Here is a 10,087-nt window from a genome sequence, read left to right as displayed (position 1 = left end):
TCTATCAATCAAGTATTCTATTAACGAAAATCAGCGCCAAAATCTTGCCCCGAGTGAGATCCAACTCACGACCTTGAGATTATGAGACTGACGCGCTACCTACTGCGCTATCGAGACTGTTATTAGACCAATTAACCTATTTATAAATCAAGTATTCCATTAACGAAAATCAGCGCCAATATCATGCCCCGAGTGAGGATCGAACTCACGACCTTTAGATTGTGAGACTGACGCGCTACCTACTGCGCTATCGAGGCTGTTATTAGAACAAGTCACCTCTTTATCAACCAAGTATTCTATTAACGAAAATCAGCGCCAAAATCACGCCCCGAGTGAGGATCGAACTCACGACCTTTAGATTATGAGACTGACGCGCTACCTACTGCGCTACCGAGGCTGTTATTAGAACATGTCAACTCTCTATCAATCAAGTATTCTATTAACGAAAATCAGCGCCAAAATCTTGCCCCGCGTGAGGATCAAACTCACGACCTTCAGATTATGAGACTGACGCGCTACCTACTGCGCTATCGAGGCTGTTATTAGAACATGTCACCTCTTTATCAACCAAGTATTCTATTAACGAAAATCTGCGCCAAAATCACGCCCCGAGTGAGGATCGAACTCACGACCTTCAGATTATGAGACTGACGCGCTACCTACAGCGCTATCGAGGCTGTTGTCAAAACATGTCACCTCTTTATGCATCAAGTATTCTATTAACGAAAATCAGCGCCAAAATCATTCCCCGAGTGAGGATCGAACTCACGACCTTCAGATTATGAGACTGACGCGCTACCGACTGCGCTACCGAGGCTGTTATTAGACCAATTAACCTATTTATCAATCAAGTATTCCATTAACGAAAATCAGCGCCAATATCATGCCCCGAGTGAGGATCGAACTCACGACCTTTAGATTGTGAGACTGACGCGCTACCTACTGCGCTACCGAGGCTGTTATTAGAACATGTCAACTCTCTATCAATCAAGTATTCTATTAACGAAAATCAGCGCCAAAATCTTGCCCCGAGTGAGGATCGAACTCACGACCTTCAGATTATGAGACTTACGCGCTACCTACTGCGCTATCGAGGCTGTTATTAGAACATGTCACCTCTTTATCAACCAAGTATTCTATTAACGAAAATCAGCGCCAAAATCACGCCCCGAGTGAGGATCGAACTCACGACCTTTAGATTATGAGACTGACGCGCTACCTACTGCGCTACCGAGGCTGTTAATAGAACATGTCAACTCTCTATCAATCAAGTATTCTATTAACGAAAATCAGCGCCAAAATCTTGCCCCGAGTGAGGATCGAACTCACGACCTTCAGATTACGAGACTGACGCGCTACCTACTGCGCTATCGAGGCTGTTATTAGACCAATTATCCTATTTATCAATCAAGTATTCCATTAACGAAAATGAGCGCCAATATCATGCCCCGAGTGAGGATCGAACTCACGACCTTTAGATTATGAGACTGACGCGCTACCTACTGCGCTACCGAGGCTGTTATTAGAACATGTCAACTCTCTATCAATCAAGTATTCTATTAACGAAAATCAGCGCCAAAATCTTGCCCCGAGTGAGGATCGAACTCACGACCTTCAGATTATGAGACTGACGCGCTACCTACTGCGCTATCGAGGCTGTTATTAGAACATGTCACCTCTTTATCAACCAAGTATTCTATTAACGAAAATCAGCGCCAAAATCACGCCCCGAGTGAGGATCGAACTCACGACCTTTAGATTATGAGACTGACGCGCTACCTACTGCGCTACCGAGGCTGTGATTAGAACATGTCAACTCTCTATCAATCAAGTATTCTATTAACGAAAATCAGCGCCAAAATCTTGCCCCGAGTGAGATCCAACTCACGACCTTGAGATTATGAGACTGACGCGCTACCTACTGCGCTATCGAGACTGTTATTAGACCAATTAACCTATTTATCAATCAAGTATTCCATTAACGAAAATCAGCGCCAATATCATGCCCCGAGTGAGGATCAAACTCACGACCTTCAGATTATGAGACTGACGCGCTACCTACAGCGCTATCGAGGCTGTTGTCAGAACATGTCACCTCTTTATGCATCAAGTATTCTATTAACGAAAATCAGCGCCAAAATCATGCCCCGAGTGAGGATCGAACTCACGACCTTCAGATTATGAGACTGACGCGCTACCGACTGCGCTATCGAGGCTGTTATTAGAACATGTCACCTCTTTATCAACCAAGTATTCTATTAACGAAAATCAGCCCCAAAATCACGCCCCGAGTGAGGATCGAACTCACGACCTTTAGATTATGAGACTGACGCGCTACCTACTGCGCTACCGAGGCCGTTATTAGAACATGTCAACTCTCTATCAATCAAGTATTCTATTAACGAAAATCAGCGCCAAAATCTTGCCCCGAGTGAGGATCGAACTCACAACCTTCAGATTATGAGACTGACGCGCTACCTACTGCGCTATCGAGGCTGTTATTAGACCAATTAACCTATTTATCAATCAAGTATTCCATTAACGAAAATCAGCGCCAATATCATGCCCCGAGTGAGGATCGAACTCACGACCTTTAGATTATGAGACTGACGCGCTACCTACTGCGCTACCGAGGCTGTTATTAGAACATGTCACCTCTTTATCAACCAAGTATTCTATTAACGAAAATCAGCGCCAAAATCTTGCCCCGAGTGAGGATCGAACTCACGACCTTCAGATTATGAGACTGACGCGCTACCTACTGCGCTATCGAGGCTGTTATTAGAACATGTCACCTCTTTATCAACCAAGTATTCTATTAACGAAAATCAGCGCCAAAATCACGCCCCGAGTGAGGATCGAACTCACGACCTTTAGATTATGAGACTGACGCGCTACCTACTGCGCTACCGAGGCCGTTATTAGAACATGTCAACTCTCTATCAATCAAGTATTCTATTAACGAAAATCAGCGCCAAAATCTTGCCCCGAGTGAGGATCGAACTCACGACCTTCAGATTATGAGACTGACGCGCTACCTACTGCGCTATCGAGGCTGTTATTAGACCAATTAACCTATTTATCAATCAAGTATTCCATTAACGAAAATCAGCGCCAATATCATGCCCCGAGTGAGGATCGAACTCACGACCTTTAGATTATGAGACTGACGCGCTACCTACTGCGCTACCGAGGCTGTTATTAGAACATGTCAACTCTCTATCAATCAAGTATTCTATTAACGAAAATCAGCGCCAAAATCTTGCCCCGATTGAGGATCGAACTCACGACCTTCAGATTATGAGACTGACGCGCTACCTACTGCGCTATCGAGGCTGTTATTAGAACATGTCACCTCTTTATCAACCAAGTATTCTATTAACGAAAATCTGCGCCAAAATCTTGCCCCGAGTGAGTATCGAACTCACGACCTTCAGATTATGAGACTGACGCGCTACCTACTGCGCTATCGAGGCTGTTATTAGAACATGTCACCTCTTTATCAACCAATTATTCTATTAACGAAAATCAGCGCCAAAATCACGCCCCGAGTGAGGATCGAACTCACGACCTTTAGATTATGAAACTGACGCGCTACCTACTGCGCTACCGAGGCTGTTATTAGAACATGTCAACTCTCTATCAATCAAGTATTCTATTAACGAAAATCAGCGCCAAAATCTTGCCCCGAGTGAGGATCGAACTCACGACCTTCAGATTATGAGACTGACGCGCTACCTACTGCGCTATCGAGGCTGTTATTAGAACATGTCACCTCTTTATCAACCAAGTATTCTATTAACGAAAATCAGCGCCAAAATCTTGCCCCGAGTGAGGATCGAACTCACGACCTTCAGATTATGAGACTGACGCGCTACCTACTGCGCTATCGAGGCTGTTATTAGAACATGTCACCTCTTTATCAACCAAGTATTCCATTAACGAAAATCAGCGCCAAAATCATGTCCCGAGTGAGGATCGAACTCACGACCTTTAGATTATGAGACTGACGCGCTACCTACTGCGCTACCGAGGCGGTTATTAGAACATGTCAACTCTCTATCAATCAAGTATTCTATTAACGAAAATCAGCGCCAAAATCTTGCCCCGAGTGAGGATCGAACTCACGACCTTCAGATTATGAGACTAACGCGCTACCTACTGCGCTATCGAGGCTGTTATTACAACATGTCACCTCTTTATCAACCAAGTATTCTATTAACGAAAATCAGCGCCAAAATCTTGCCCCGAGTGAGGATCGAACTCACGACCTTCAGATTATGAGACTGACGCGCTACCTACTGCGCTATCGAGGCTGTTATTAGAACATGTCACCCCTTTATCAACCAAGTATTCCATTAACGAAAATCAGCGCCAAAATCATGCCCCGAGTGAGGATCGAACTCGCGACCTTTAGATTATGAGACTGACGCGCTACCTACTGCGCTACCGAGGCGGTTATTAGAACATGTCAACTCTCTATCAATCAAGTATTCTATTAACGAAAATCAGCGCCAAAATCTTGCCCCGAGTGAGGATCGAACTCACGACCTTCAGATTATGAGACTAACGCGCTACCTACTGCGCTATCGAGGCTGTTATTAGAACATGTCACCTCTTTATCAACCAAGTATTCTATTAACGAAAATCAGCGCCAAAATCACGCGCCGAGTGAGGATCGAACTCACGACCTTTAGATTATGAGACTGACGCGCTACCTACTGCGCTACCGAGGCTGTTGTTAGAACATGTAAACTCTCTATCAATCAAGTTTTCTATTAACGAAAATCAGCGCCAAAATCTTGCCCCGAGTGAGGATCGAACTCACGACCTTCAGATTATGAGACTGACGCGCTACCTACTGCGCTATCGAGGCTTTTATTACAACTTGTCACCTCTTTATCAACCAAGTATTCTATTAACGAAAATCAGCGCCAAAATCACGCCCCGAGTGATGATCGAACTCACGACCTTTAGATTATGAGACTGACGCGCTACCTACTGCGCTACCGAGGCTGTTATTAGAACATGTCAACTCTCTATCAATCAAGTATTCTATTAACGAAAATCAGCGCCAAAATCTTGCCCCGAGTGAGAATCGAACTCACGACCTTCAGATTATGAGACTGACGCGCTACCTACTGCGCTACCGAGGCTGTTATTAGAACATGTCACCTCTTTATCAACCAAGTATTCTATTAACGAAAATCAGCGCCAAAATCTTGCCCCGAGTGAGGATCGAACTCACGACCTTCAGATTATGAGACTGACGCGCTACCTACTGCGCTATCGAGGCTGTTTTTAGAGCATGTCACCTCTTTATCAACCAAGTATTCTATTAACGAAAATCAGCGCCAAAATCTTGCCCCGAGTGAGGATCGAACTCACGACCTTCAGATTATGAGACTGACGCGCTACCTACTGCTCTATCGAGGCTGTTTGTAGAACATGTCACCTCTTTATCAACCAAGTATTCCATTAACGAAAATCAGCGCCAAAATCATGCCCCGAGTGAGGATCGAACTCACAACCTTCAGATTATGAGACTGACGCGCTACCTACTGCGCTATCGAGGCTGTTATTAGAACATGTCACCTCTTTATCAACCAAGTATTCTATTAACGAAAATCAGCGCCAAAATCACGCCCCGAGTGAGGATCAAACTCACGACCTTTAGATTATGAGACTGACGCGCTACCTACTGCGCTACCGAGGCTCTTGTTAGAACATGTCAACTCTCTATCAATCAAGTATTCTATTAACGAAAATCAGCGCCAAAATCTTGCCCCGAGTGAGGATCGAACTCACGACCTTCAGATTATGAGACTGACGCGCTACCTACTGCGCTATCGAGGCTGTTATTAGAACATGTCACCTCTTTATCAACCAAGTATTCTATTAACGAAAATCAGCGCCAAAATCACGCCCCGAGTGAGGATCAAACTCACGACCTTTAGATTATGAGACTGACGCGCTACCTACTGCGCTACCGAGGCTGTTGTTAGAACATGTCAACTCTCTATCAATCAAGTATTCTATTAACGAAAATCAGCGCCAAAATCTTGCCCCGGGTGAGGATCGAACTCACGACCTTCAGATTATGAGACTGACGCGCTACCTACGGCGCTATCGAGGCTGTTATTAGAACATGTCACCTCTTTATCAACCAAGTATTCTATTAACGAAAATCAGCGCCAAAATCACGCCCCGAGTGATGATCGAACTCACGACCTTTAGATTATGAGACTGACGCGCTACCTACCGCGCTACCGAGGCTGTTATTAGAACATGTCAACTCTCTATCAATCAAGTATTCTATTAACGAAAATCAGCGCCAAAATCTTGCCCCGAGTGAGAATCGAGCTCACGACCTTCAGATTATGAGACTGACGCGCTACCGACTGCGCTATCGAGGCTGTTATTAGAACATGTCACCTCTTTATCAACCAAGTATTCTATTAACGAAAATCAGCCCCAAAATCACGCCCCGAGTGAGGATCGAACTCACGACCTTTAGATTATGAGACTGACGCGCTACCTACTGCGCTACCGAGGCCGTTATTAGAACATGTCAACTCTCTATCAATCAAGTATTCTATTAACGAAAATCAGCGCCAAAATCTTGCCCCGAGTGAGGATCGAACTCACAACCTTCAGATTATGAGACTGACGCGCTACCTACTGCGCTATCGAGGCTGTTATTAGACCAATTAACCTATTTATCAATCAAGTATTCCATTAACGAAAATCAGCGCCAATATCATGCCCCGAGTGAGGATCGAACTCACGACCTTTAGATTATGAGACTGACGCGCTACCTACTGCGCTACCGAGGCTGTTATTAGAACATGTCACCTCTTTATCAACCAAGTATTCTATTAACGAAAATCAGCGCCAAAATCTTGCCCCGAGTGAGGATCGAACTCACGACCTTTAGATTATGAGACTGACGCGCTACCTACTGCGCTATCGAGGCTGTTATTAGAACATGTCACCTCTTTATCAACCAAGTATTCTATTAACGAAAATCAGCGCCAAAATCACGCCCCGAGTGAGGATCGAACTCACGACCTTTAGATTATGAGACTGACGCGCTACCTACTGCGCTACCGAGGCCGTTATTAGAACATGTCAACTCTCTATCAATCAAGTATTCTATTAACGAAAATCAGCGCCAAAATCTTGCCCCGAGTGAGGATCGAACTCACGACCTTCAGATTATGAGACTGACGCGCTACCTACTGCGCTATCGAGGCTGTTATTAGACCAATTAACCTATTTATCAATCAAGTATTCCATTAACGAAAATCAGCGCCAATATCATGCCCCGAGTGAGGATCGAACTCACGACCTTTAGATTATGAGACTGACGCGCTACCTACTGCGCTACCGAGGCTGTTGTTAGAACATGTAAACTCTCTATCAATCAAGTTTTCTATTAACGAAAATCAGCGCCAAAATCTTGCCCCGAGTGAGGATCGAACTCACGACCTTCAGATTATGAGACTGACGCGCTACCTACTGCGCTATCGAGGCTTTTATTACAACTTGTCACCTCTTTATCAACCAAGTATTCTATTAACGAAAATCAGCGCCAAAATCACGCCCCGAGTGATGATCGAACTCACGACCTTTAGATTATGAGACTGACGCGCTACCTACTGCGCTACCGAGGCTGTTATTAGAACATGTCAACTCTCTATCAATCAAGTATTCTATTAACGAAAATCAGCGCCAAAATCTTGCCCCGAGTGAGAATCGAACTCACGACCTTCAGATTATGAGACTGACGCGCTACCTACTGCGCTACCGAGGCTGTTATTAGAACATGTCACCTCTTTATCAACCAAGTATTCTATTAACGAAAATCAGCGCCAAAATCTTGCCCCGAGTGAGGATCGAACTCACGACCTTCAGATTATGAGACTGACGCGCTACCTACTGCGCTATCGAGGCTGTTTTTAGAGCATGTCACCTCTTTATCAACCAAGTATTCTATTAACGAAAATCAGCGCCAAAATCTTGCCCCGAGTGAGGATCGAACTCACGACCTTCAGATTATGAGACTGACGCGCTACCTACTGCTCTATCGAGGCTGTTTGTAGAACATGTCACCTCTTTATCAACCAAGTATTCCATTAACGAAAATCAGCGCCAAAATCATGCCCCGAGTGAGGATCGAACTCACAACCTTCAGATTATGAGACTGACGCGCTACCTACTGCGCTATCGAGGCTGTTATTAGAACATGTCACCTCTTTATCAACCAAGTATTCTATTAACGAAAATCAGCGCCAAAATCACGCCCCGAGTGAGGATCAAACTCACGACCTTTAGATTATGAGACTGACGCGCTACCTACTGCGCTACCGAGGCTCTTGTTAGAACATGTCAACTCTCTATCAATCAAGTATTCTATTAACGAAAATCAGCGCCAAAATCTTGCCCCGAGTGAGGATCGAACTCACGACCTTCAGATTATGAGACTGACGCGCTACCTACTGCGCTATCGAGGCTGTTATTAGAACATGTCACCTCTTTATCAACCAAGTATTCTATTAACGAAAATCAGCGCCAAAATCACGCCCCGAGTGAGGATCAAACTCACGACCTTTAGATTATGAGACTGACGCGCTACCTACTGCGCTACCGAGGCTGTTGTTAGAACATGTCAACTCTCTATCAATCAAGTATTCTATTAACGAAAATCAGCGCCAAAATCTTGCCCCGGGTGAGGATCGAACTCACGACCTTCAGATTATGAGACTGACGCGCTACCTACGGCGCTATCGAGGCTGTTATTAGAACATGTCACCTCTTTATCAACCAAGTATTCTATTAACGAAAATCAGCGCCAAAATCACGCCCCGAGTGATGATCGAACTCACGACCTTTAGATTATGAGACTGACGCGCTACCTACCGCGCTACCGAGGCTGTTATTAGAACATGTCAACTCTCTATCAATCAAGTATTCTATTAACGAAAATCAGCGCCAAAATCTTGCCCCGAGTGAGAATCGAGCTCACGACCTTCAGATTATGAGACTGACGCGCTACCTACTGCGCTATCGAGGCTGTTATTAGAACATGTCACCTCTTTATCAACCAAGTATTCTATTAACGAAAATCAGCGCCAAAATCTTGCCCCGAGTGAGGATCGAACTCACAACCTTCAGATTATGAGACTGACGCGCTACCTACTGCGCTACCGAGGCTGTTATTAGAACATGTCACCTCTTTATCAACCAAGTATTCTATTAACGAAAATCAGCGCCAAAATCTTGCCCCGAGTGAGGATCGAACTCACGACCTTCAGATTATGAGACTGACGCGCTACCTACTGCGCTATCGAGGCTGTTTGTAGAACATGTCACCTCTTTATCAACCAAGTATTCCATTAACGAAAATCAGCGCCAAAATCAAGCCCCGAGTGAGGATCGAACTCACGACCTTTAGATTATGAGACTGACGCACTACCTACTGCGCTACCGAGGCGGTTATTAGAACATGTCAACTCTCTATCAATCAAGTATTCTATTAACGAAAATCAGCGCCAAAATCTTGCCCCGAGTGAGGATCGAACTCACGACCTTCAGATTATGAGACTGACGCGCTACCTACTGCGCTATCGAGGCTGTTATTAGAACATGTCACCTCTTTATCAACCAAGTATTCTATTAACGAAAATCAGCGCCAAAATCACGCCCCGAGTGAGGATCAAACTCACGACCTTTAGATTATGAGACTGACGCGCTACCTACTGCGCTACCGAGGCTATTGTTAGAACATGTCAACTCTCTATCAATCAAGTATTCTATTAACGAAAATCAGCGCCAAAATCTTGCCCCGAGTGAGGATCGAACTCACGACCTTCAGATTATGAGACTGACGCGCTACCTACTGCGCTATCGAGGCTGTTATTAGAACATGTCACCTCTTTATCAATCAAGTATTCTATTAACGAAAATCAGCGCCAAAATCTTGCCCCGAGTGAGGATCGAACTCACGACCTTCAGATTATGAGACTGACGCGCTACCTACTGCGCTATCGAGGCTGTTATTAGAACATGTCACCTCTTTATCAAC

The 10,087-nt window shown here is 44.8% G+C and overlaps 65 non-coding genes across 65 annotated transcripts; all 65 read right to left on the bottom strand.

Annotated features, from left to right (window-relative positions):
- Positions 1-184: 184 nt before the first annotated feature.
- Positions 185-257, bottom strand: TRNAV-CAC (transfer RNA valine (anticodon CAC)). The gene has a single exon. It is a non-coding gene; the product is annotated as a tRNA-Val (tRNA).
- Positions 258-324: 67 nt separating this feature from the next.
- On the bottom strand, positions 325-397 carry TRNAM-CAU (transfer RNA methionine (anticodon CAU)). The gene has a single exon. It is a non-coding gene; the product is annotated as a tRNA-Met (tRNA).
- Positions 398-464: 67 nt separating this feature from the next.
- On the bottom strand, positions 465-537 carry TRNAM-CAU (transfer RNA methionine (anticodon CAU)). The gene has a single exon. It is a non-coding gene; the product is annotated as a tRNA-Met (tRNA).
- Positions 538-604: 67 nt separating this feature from the next.
- On the bottom strand, positions 605-677 carry TRNAM-CAU (transfer RNA methionine (anticodon CAU)). Its single transcript has one exon. It is a non-coding gene; the product is annotated as a tRNA-Met (tRNA).
- Positions 678-744: 67 nt separating this feature from the next.
- Positions 745-817, bottom strand: TRNAM-CAU (transfer RNA methionine (anticodon CAU)). Its single transcript has one exon. It is a non-coding gene; the product is annotated as a tRNA-Met (tRNA).
- A 67-nt stretch (positions 818-884) lies between these two features.
- Positions 885-957, bottom strand: TRNAV-CAC (transfer RNA valine (anticodon CAC)). Its single transcript has one exon. It is a non-coding gene; the product is annotated as a tRNA-Val (tRNA).
- Positions 958-1,024: 67 nt separating this feature from the next.
- TRNAM-CAU (transfer RNA methionine (anticodon CAU)) lies at positions 1,025-1,097 on the bottom strand. The gene has a single exon. It is a non-coding gene; the product is annotated as a tRNA-Met (tRNA).
- Positions 1,098-1,164: 67 nt separating this feature from the next.
- TRNAM-CAU (transfer RNA methionine (anticodon CAU)) lies at positions 1,165-1,237 on the bottom strand. Its single transcript has one exon. It is a non-coding gene; the product is annotated as a tRNA-Met (tRNA).
- A 67-nt stretch (positions 1,238-1,304) lies between these two features.
- Positions 1,305-1,377, bottom strand: TRNAT-CGU (transfer RNA threonine (anticodon CGU)). Its single transcript has one exon. It is a non-coding gene; the product is annotated as a tRNA-Thr (tRNA).
- Positions 1,378-1,444: 67 nt separating this feature from the next.
- On the bottom strand, positions 1,445-1,517 carry TRNAM-CAU (transfer RNA methionine (anticodon CAU)). Its single transcript has one exon. It is a non-coding gene; the product is annotated as a tRNA-Met (tRNA).
- Positions 1,518-1,584: 67 nt separating this feature from the next.
- Positions 1,585-1,657, bottom strand: TRNAM-CAU (transfer RNA methionine (anticodon CAU)). The gene has a single exon. It is a non-coding gene; the product is annotated as a tRNA-Met (tRNA).
- Positions 1,658-1,724: 67 nt separating this feature from the next.
- On the bottom strand, positions 1,725-1,797 carry TRNAM-CAU (transfer RNA methionine (anticodon CAU)). The gene has a single exon. It is a non-coding gene; the product is annotated as a tRNA-Met (tRNA).
- A 206-nt stretch (positions 1,798-2,003) lies between these two features.
- TRNAM-CAU (transfer RNA methionine (anticodon CAU)) lies at positions 2,004-2,076 on the bottom strand. The gene has a single exon. It is a non-coding gene; the product is annotated as a tRNA-Met (tRNA).
- A 67-nt stretch (positions 2,077-2,143) lies between these two features.
- Positions 2,144-2,216, bottom strand: TRNAM-CAU (transfer RNA methionine (anticodon CAU)). Its single transcript has one exon. It is a non-coding gene; the product is annotated as a tRNA-Met (tRNA).
- A 67-nt stretch (positions 2,217-2,283) lies between these two features.
- On the bottom strand, positions 2,284-2,356 carry TRNAM-CAU (transfer RNA methionine (anticodon CAU)). The gene has a single exon. It is a non-coding gene; the product is annotated as a tRNA-Met (tRNA).
- A 67-nt stretch (positions 2,357-2,423) lies between these two features.
- TRNAM-CAU (transfer RNA methionine (anticodon CAU)) lies at positions 2,424-2,496 on the bottom strand. The gene has a single exon. It is a non-coding gene; the product is annotated as a tRNA-Met (tRNA).
- Positions 2,497-2,563: 67 nt separating this feature from the next.
- Positions 2,564-2,636, bottom strand: TRNAM-CAU (transfer RNA methionine (anticodon CAU)). Its single transcript has one exon. It is a non-coding gene; the product is annotated as a tRNA-Met (tRNA).
- A 67-nt stretch (positions 2,637-2,703) lies between these two features.
- TRNAM-CAU (transfer RNA methionine (anticodon CAU)) lies at positions 2,704-2,776 on the bottom strand. The gene has a single exon. It is a non-coding gene; the product is annotated as a tRNA-Met (tRNA).
- A 67-nt stretch (positions 2,777-2,843) lies between these two features.
- Positions 2,844-2,916, bottom strand: TRNAM-CAU (transfer RNA methionine (anticodon CAU)). The gene has a single exon. It is a non-coding gene; the product is annotated as a tRNA-Met (tRNA).
- A 67-nt stretch (positions 2,917-2,983) lies between these two features.
- On the bottom strand, positions 2,984-3,056 carry TRNAM-CAU (transfer RNA methionine (anticodon CAU)). Its single transcript has one exon. It is a non-coding gene; the product is annotated as a tRNA-Met (tRNA).
- Positions 3,057-3,123: 67 nt separating this feature from the next.
- TRNAM-CAU (transfer RNA methionine (anticodon CAU)) lies at positions 3,124-3,196 on the bottom strand. Its single transcript has one exon. It is a non-coding gene; the product is annotated as a tRNA-Met (tRNA).
- A 67-nt stretch (positions 3,197-3,263) lies between these two features.
- On the bottom strand, positions 3,264-3,336 carry TRNAM-CAU (transfer RNA methionine (anticodon CAU)). Its single transcript has one exon. It is a non-coding gene; the product is annotated as a tRNA-Met (tRNA).
- Positions 3,337-3,403: 67 nt separating this feature from the next.
- Positions 3,404-3,476, bottom strand: TRNAM-CAU (transfer RNA methionine (anticodon CAU)). Its single transcript has one exon. It is a non-coding gene; the product is annotated as a tRNA-Met (tRNA).
- A 67-nt stretch (positions 3,477-3,543) lies between these two features.
- Positions 3,544-3,616, bottom strand: TRNAM-CAU (transfer RNA methionine (anticodon CAU)). The gene has a single exon. It is a non-coding gene; the product is annotated as a tRNA-Met (tRNA).
- A 67-nt stretch (positions 3,617-3,683) lies between these two features.
- TRNAM-CAU (transfer RNA methionine (anticodon CAU)) lies at positions 3,684-3,756 on the bottom strand. Its single transcript has one exon. It is a non-coding gene; the product is annotated as a tRNA-Met (tRNA).
- A 67-nt stretch (positions 3,757-3,823) lies between these two features.
- On the bottom strand, positions 3,824-3,896 carry TRNAM-CAU (transfer RNA methionine (anticodon CAU)). Its single transcript has one exon. It is a non-coding gene; the product is annotated as a tRNA-Met (tRNA).
- Positions 3,897-3,963: 67 nt separating this feature from the next.
- Positions 3,964-4,036, bottom strand: TRNAM-CAU (transfer RNA methionine (anticodon CAU)). The gene has a single exon. It is a non-coding gene; the product is annotated as a tRNA-Met (tRNA).
- Positions 4,037-4,103: 67 nt separating this feature from the next.
- TRNAM-CAU (transfer RNA methionine (anticodon CAU)) lies at positions 4,104-4,176 on the bottom strand. Its single transcript has one exon. It is a non-coding gene; the product is annotated as a tRNA-Met (tRNA).
- A 67-nt stretch (positions 4,177-4,243) lies between these two features.
- Positions 4,244-4,316, bottom strand: TRNAM-CAU (transfer RNA methionine (anticodon CAU)). Its single transcript has one exon. It is a non-coding gene; the product is annotated as a tRNA-Met (tRNA).
- Positions 4,317-4,383: 67 nt separating this feature from the next.
- On the bottom strand, positions 4,384-4,456 carry TRNAM-CAU (transfer RNA methionine (anticodon CAU)). The gene has a single exon. It is a non-coding gene; the product is annotated as a tRNA-Met (tRNA).
- Positions 4,457-4,523: 67 nt separating this feature from the next.
- Positions 4,524-4,596, bottom strand: TRNAM-CAU (transfer RNA methionine (anticodon CAU)). Its single transcript has one exon. It is a non-coding gene; the product is annotated as a tRNA-Met (tRNA).
- Positions 4,597-4,803: 207 nt separating this feature from the next.
- On the bottom strand, positions 4,804-4,876 carry TRNAM-CAU (transfer RNA methionine (anticodon CAU)). The gene has a single exon. It is a non-coding gene; the product is annotated as a tRNA-Met (tRNA).
- Positions 4,877-5,083: 207 nt separating this feature from the next.
- On the bottom strand, positions 5,084-5,156 carry TRNAM-CAU (transfer RNA methionine (anticodon CAU)). The gene has a single exon. It is a non-coding gene; the product is annotated as a tRNA-Met (tRNA).
- A 67-nt stretch (positions 5,157-5,223) lies between these two features.
- Positions 5,224-5,296, bottom strand: TRNAM-CAU (transfer RNA methionine (anticodon CAU)). The gene has a single exon. It is a non-coding gene; the product is annotated as a tRNA-Met (tRNA).
- A 67-nt stretch (positions 5,297-5,363) lies between these two features.
- Positions 5,364-5,436, bottom strand: TRNAM-CAU (transfer RNA methionine (anticodon CAU)). The gene has a single exon. It is a non-coding gene; the product is annotated as a tRNA-Met (tRNA).
- Positions 5,437-5,503: 67 nt separating this feature from the next.
- Positions 5,504-5,576, bottom strand: TRNAM-CAU (transfer RNA methionine (anticodon CAU)). Its single transcript has one exon. It is a non-coding gene; the product is annotated as a tRNA-Met (tRNA).
- Positions 5,577-5,643: 67 nt separating this feature from the next.
- Positions 5,644-5,716, bottom strand: TRNAM-CAU (transfer RNA methionine (anticodon CAU)). Its single transcript has one exon. It is a non-coding gene; the product is annotated as a tRNA-Met (tRNA).
- Positions 5,717-5,783: 67 nt separating this feature from the next.
- TRNAM-CAU (transfer RNA methionine (anticodon CAU)) lies at positions 5,784-5,856 on the bottom strand. The gene has a single exon. It is a non-coding gene; the product is annotated as a tRNA-Met (tRNA).
- A 67-nt stretch (positions 5,857-5,923) lies between these two features.
- TRNAM-CAU (transfer RNA methionine (anticodon CAU)) lies at positions 5,924-5,996 on the bottom strand. The gene has a single exon. It is a non-coding gene; the product is annotated as a tRNA-Met (tRNA).
- A 67-nt stretch (positions 5,997-6,063) lies between these two features.
- Positions 6,064-6,136, bottom strand: TRNAM-CAU (transfer RNA methionine (anticodon CAU)). The gene has a single exon. It is a non-coding gene; the product is annotated as a tRNA-Met (tRNA).
- Positions 6,137-6,343: 207 nt separating this feature from the next.
- TRNAM-CAU (transfer RNA methionine (anticodon CAU)) lies at positions 6,344-6,416 on the bottom strand. Its single transcript has one exon. It is a non-coding gene; the product is annotated as a tRNA-Met (tRNA).
- A 67-nt stretch (positions 6,417-6,483) lies between these two features.
- Positions 6,484-6,556, bottom strand: TRNAM-CAU (transfer RNA methionine (anticodon CAU)). The gene has a single exon. It is a non-coding gene; the product is annotated as a tRNA-Met (tRNA).
- Positions 6,557-6,623: 67 nt separating this feature from the next.
- On the bottom strand, positions 6,624-6,696 carry TRNAM-CAU (transfer RNA methionine (anticodon CAU)). The gene has a single exon. It is a non-coding gene; the product is annotated as a tRNA-Met (tRNA).
- Positions 6,697-6,763: 67 nt separating this feature from the next.
- On the bottom strand, positions 6,764-6,836 carry TRNAM-CAU (transfer RNA methionine (anticodon CAU)). The gene has a single exon. It is a non-coding gene; the product is annotated as a tRNA-Met (tRNA).
- Positions 6,837-6,903: 67 nt separating this feature from the next.
- Positions 6,904-6,976, bottom strand: TRNAM-CAU (transfer RNA methionine (anticodon CAU)). Its single transcript has one exon. It is a non-coding gene; the product is annotated as a tRNA-Met (tRNA).
- A 67-nt stretch (positions 6,977-7,043) lies between these two features.
- Positions 7,044-7,116, bottom strand: TRNAM-CAU (transfer RNA methionine (anticodon CAU)). The gene has a single exon. It is a non-coding gene; the product is annotated as a tRNA-Met (tRNA).
- Positions 7,117-7,183: 67 nt separating this feature from the next.
- On the bottom strand, positions 7,184-7,256 carry TRNAM-CAU (transfer RNA methionine (anticodon CAU)). Its single transcript has one exon. It is a non-coding gene; the product is annotated as a tRNA-Met (tRNA).
- A 67-nt stretch (positions 7,257-7,323) lies between these two features.
- TRNAM-CAU (transfer RNA methionine (anticodon CAU)) lies at positions 7,324-7,396 on the bottom strand. The gene has a single exon. It is a non-coding gene; the product is annotated as a tRNA-Met (tRNA).
- A 67-nt stretch (positions 7,397-7,463) lies between these two features.
- TRNAM-CAU (transfer RNA methionine (anticodon CAU)) lies at positions 7,464-7,536 on the bottom strand. Its single transcript has one exon. It is a non-coding gene; the product is annotated as a tRNA-Met (tRNA).
- Positions 7,537-7,743: 207 nt separating this feature from the next.
- TRNAM-CAU (transfer RNA methionine (anticodon CAU)) lies at positions 7,744-7,816 on the bottom strand. Its single transcript has one exon. It is a non-coding gene; the product is annotated as a tRNA-Met (tRNA).
- Positions 7,817-7,883: 67 nt separating this feature from the next.
- Positions 7,884-7,956, bottom strand: TRNAM-CAU (transfer RNA methionine (anticodon CAU)). Its single transcript has one exon. It is a non-coding gene; the product is annotated as a tRNA-Met (tRNA).
- Positions 7,957-8,023: 67 nt separating this feature from the next.
- Positions 8,024-8,096, bottom strand: TRNAM-CAU (transfer RNA methionine (anticodon CAU)). The gene has a single exon. It is a non-coding gene; the product is annotated as a tRNA-Met (tRNA).
- A 67-nt stretch (positions 8,097-8,163) lies between these two features.
- TRNAM-CAU (transfer RNA methionine (anticodon CAU)) lies at positions 8,164-8,236 on the bottom strand. The gene has a single exon. It is a non-coding gene; the product is annotated as a tRNA-Met (tRNA).
- Positions 8,237-8,303: 67 nt separating this feature from the next.
- On the bottom strand, positions 8,304-8,376 carry TRNAM-CAU (transfer RNA methionine (anticodon CAU)). Its single transcript has one exon. It is a non-coding gene; the product is annotated as a tRNA-Met (tRNA).
- A 67-nt stretch (positions 8,377-8,443) lies between these two features.
- On the bottom strand, positions 8,444-8,516 carry TRNAM-CAU (transfer RNA methionine (anticodon CAU)). Its single transcript has one exon. It is a non-coding gene; the product is annotated as a tRNA-Met (tRNA).
- A 67-nt stretch (positions 8,517-8,583) lies between these two features.
- Positions 8,584-8,656, bottom strand: TRNAM-CAU (transfer RNA methionine (anticodon CAU)). Its single transcript has one exon. It is a non-coding gene; the product is annotated as a tRNA-Met (tRNA).
- Positions 8,657-8,723: 67 nt separating this feature from the next.
- On the bottom strand, positions 8,724-8,796 carry TRNAM-CAU (transfer RNA methionine (anticodon CAU)). The gene has a single exon. It is a non-coding gene; the product is annotated as a tRNA-Met (tRNA).
- Positions 8,797-9,003: 207 nt separating this feature from the next.
- TRNAM-CAU (transfer RNA methionine (anticodon CAU)) lies at positions 9,004-9,076 on the bottom strand. Its single transcript has one exon. It is a non-coding gene; the product is annotated as a tRNA-Met (tRNA).
- Positions 9,077-9,143: 67 nt separating this feature from the next.
- On the bottom strand, positions 9,144-9,216 carry TRNAM-CAU (transfer RNA methionine (anticodon CAU)). The gene has a single exon. It is a non-coding gene; the product is annotated as a tRNA-Met (tRNA).
- Positions 9,217-9,283: 67 nt separating this feature from the next.
- On the bottom strand, positions 9,284-9,356 carry TRNAM-CAU (transfer RNA methionine (anticodon CAU)). The gene has a single exon. It is a non-coding gene; the product is annotated as a tRNA-Met (tRNA).
- A 67-nt stretch (positions 9,357-9,423) lies between these two features.
- TRNAM-CAU (transfer RNA methionine (anticodon CAU)) lies at positions 9,424-9,496 on the bottom strand. The gene has a single exon. It is a non-coding gene; the product is annotated as a tRNA-Met (tRNA).
- Positions 9,497-9,563: 67 nt separating this feature from the next.
- TRNAM-CAU (transfer RNA methionine (anticodon CAU)) lies at positions 9,564-9,636 on the bottom strand. The gene has a single exon. It is a non-coding gene; the product is annotated as a tRNA-Met (tRNA).
- Positions 9,637-9,703: 67 nt separating this feature from the next.
- TRNAM-CAU (transfer RNA methionine (anticodon CAU)) lies at positions 9,704-9,776 on the bottom strand. The gene has a single exon. It is a non-coding gene; the product is annotated as a tRNA-Met (tRNA).
- Positions 9,777-9,843: 67 nt separating this feature from the next.
- On the bottom strand, positions 9,844-9,916 carry TRNAM-CAU (transfer RNA methionine (anticodon CAU)). The gene has a single exon. It is a non-coding gene; the product is annotated as a tRNA-Met (tRNA).
- A 67-nt stretch (positions 9,917-9,983) lies between these two features.
- Positions 9,984-10,056, bottom strand: TRNAM-CAU (transfer RNA methionine (anticodon CAU)). The gene has a single exon. It is a non-coding gene; the product is annotated as a tRNA-Met (tRNA).
- Between the last annotated feature and the right edge of the window lie 31 nt (positions 10,057-10,087).

This window comes from Phalangium opilio, unplaced genomic scaffold (assembly GCF_054372755.1).
Source record: "Phalangium opilio isolate 3A_F unplaced genomic scaffold, DU_Popi_V2 ptg000002l_1, whole genome shotgun sequence".
NCBI classification, from domain to species: Eukaryota; Metazoa; Arthropoda; class Arachnida; order Opiliones; family Phalangiidae; genus Phalangium; species Phalangium opilio.
The sequence above is the reverse complement of the archived record's forward strand: the minus strand, read 5'-3'. Positions and strand labels throughout refer to the sequence as shown.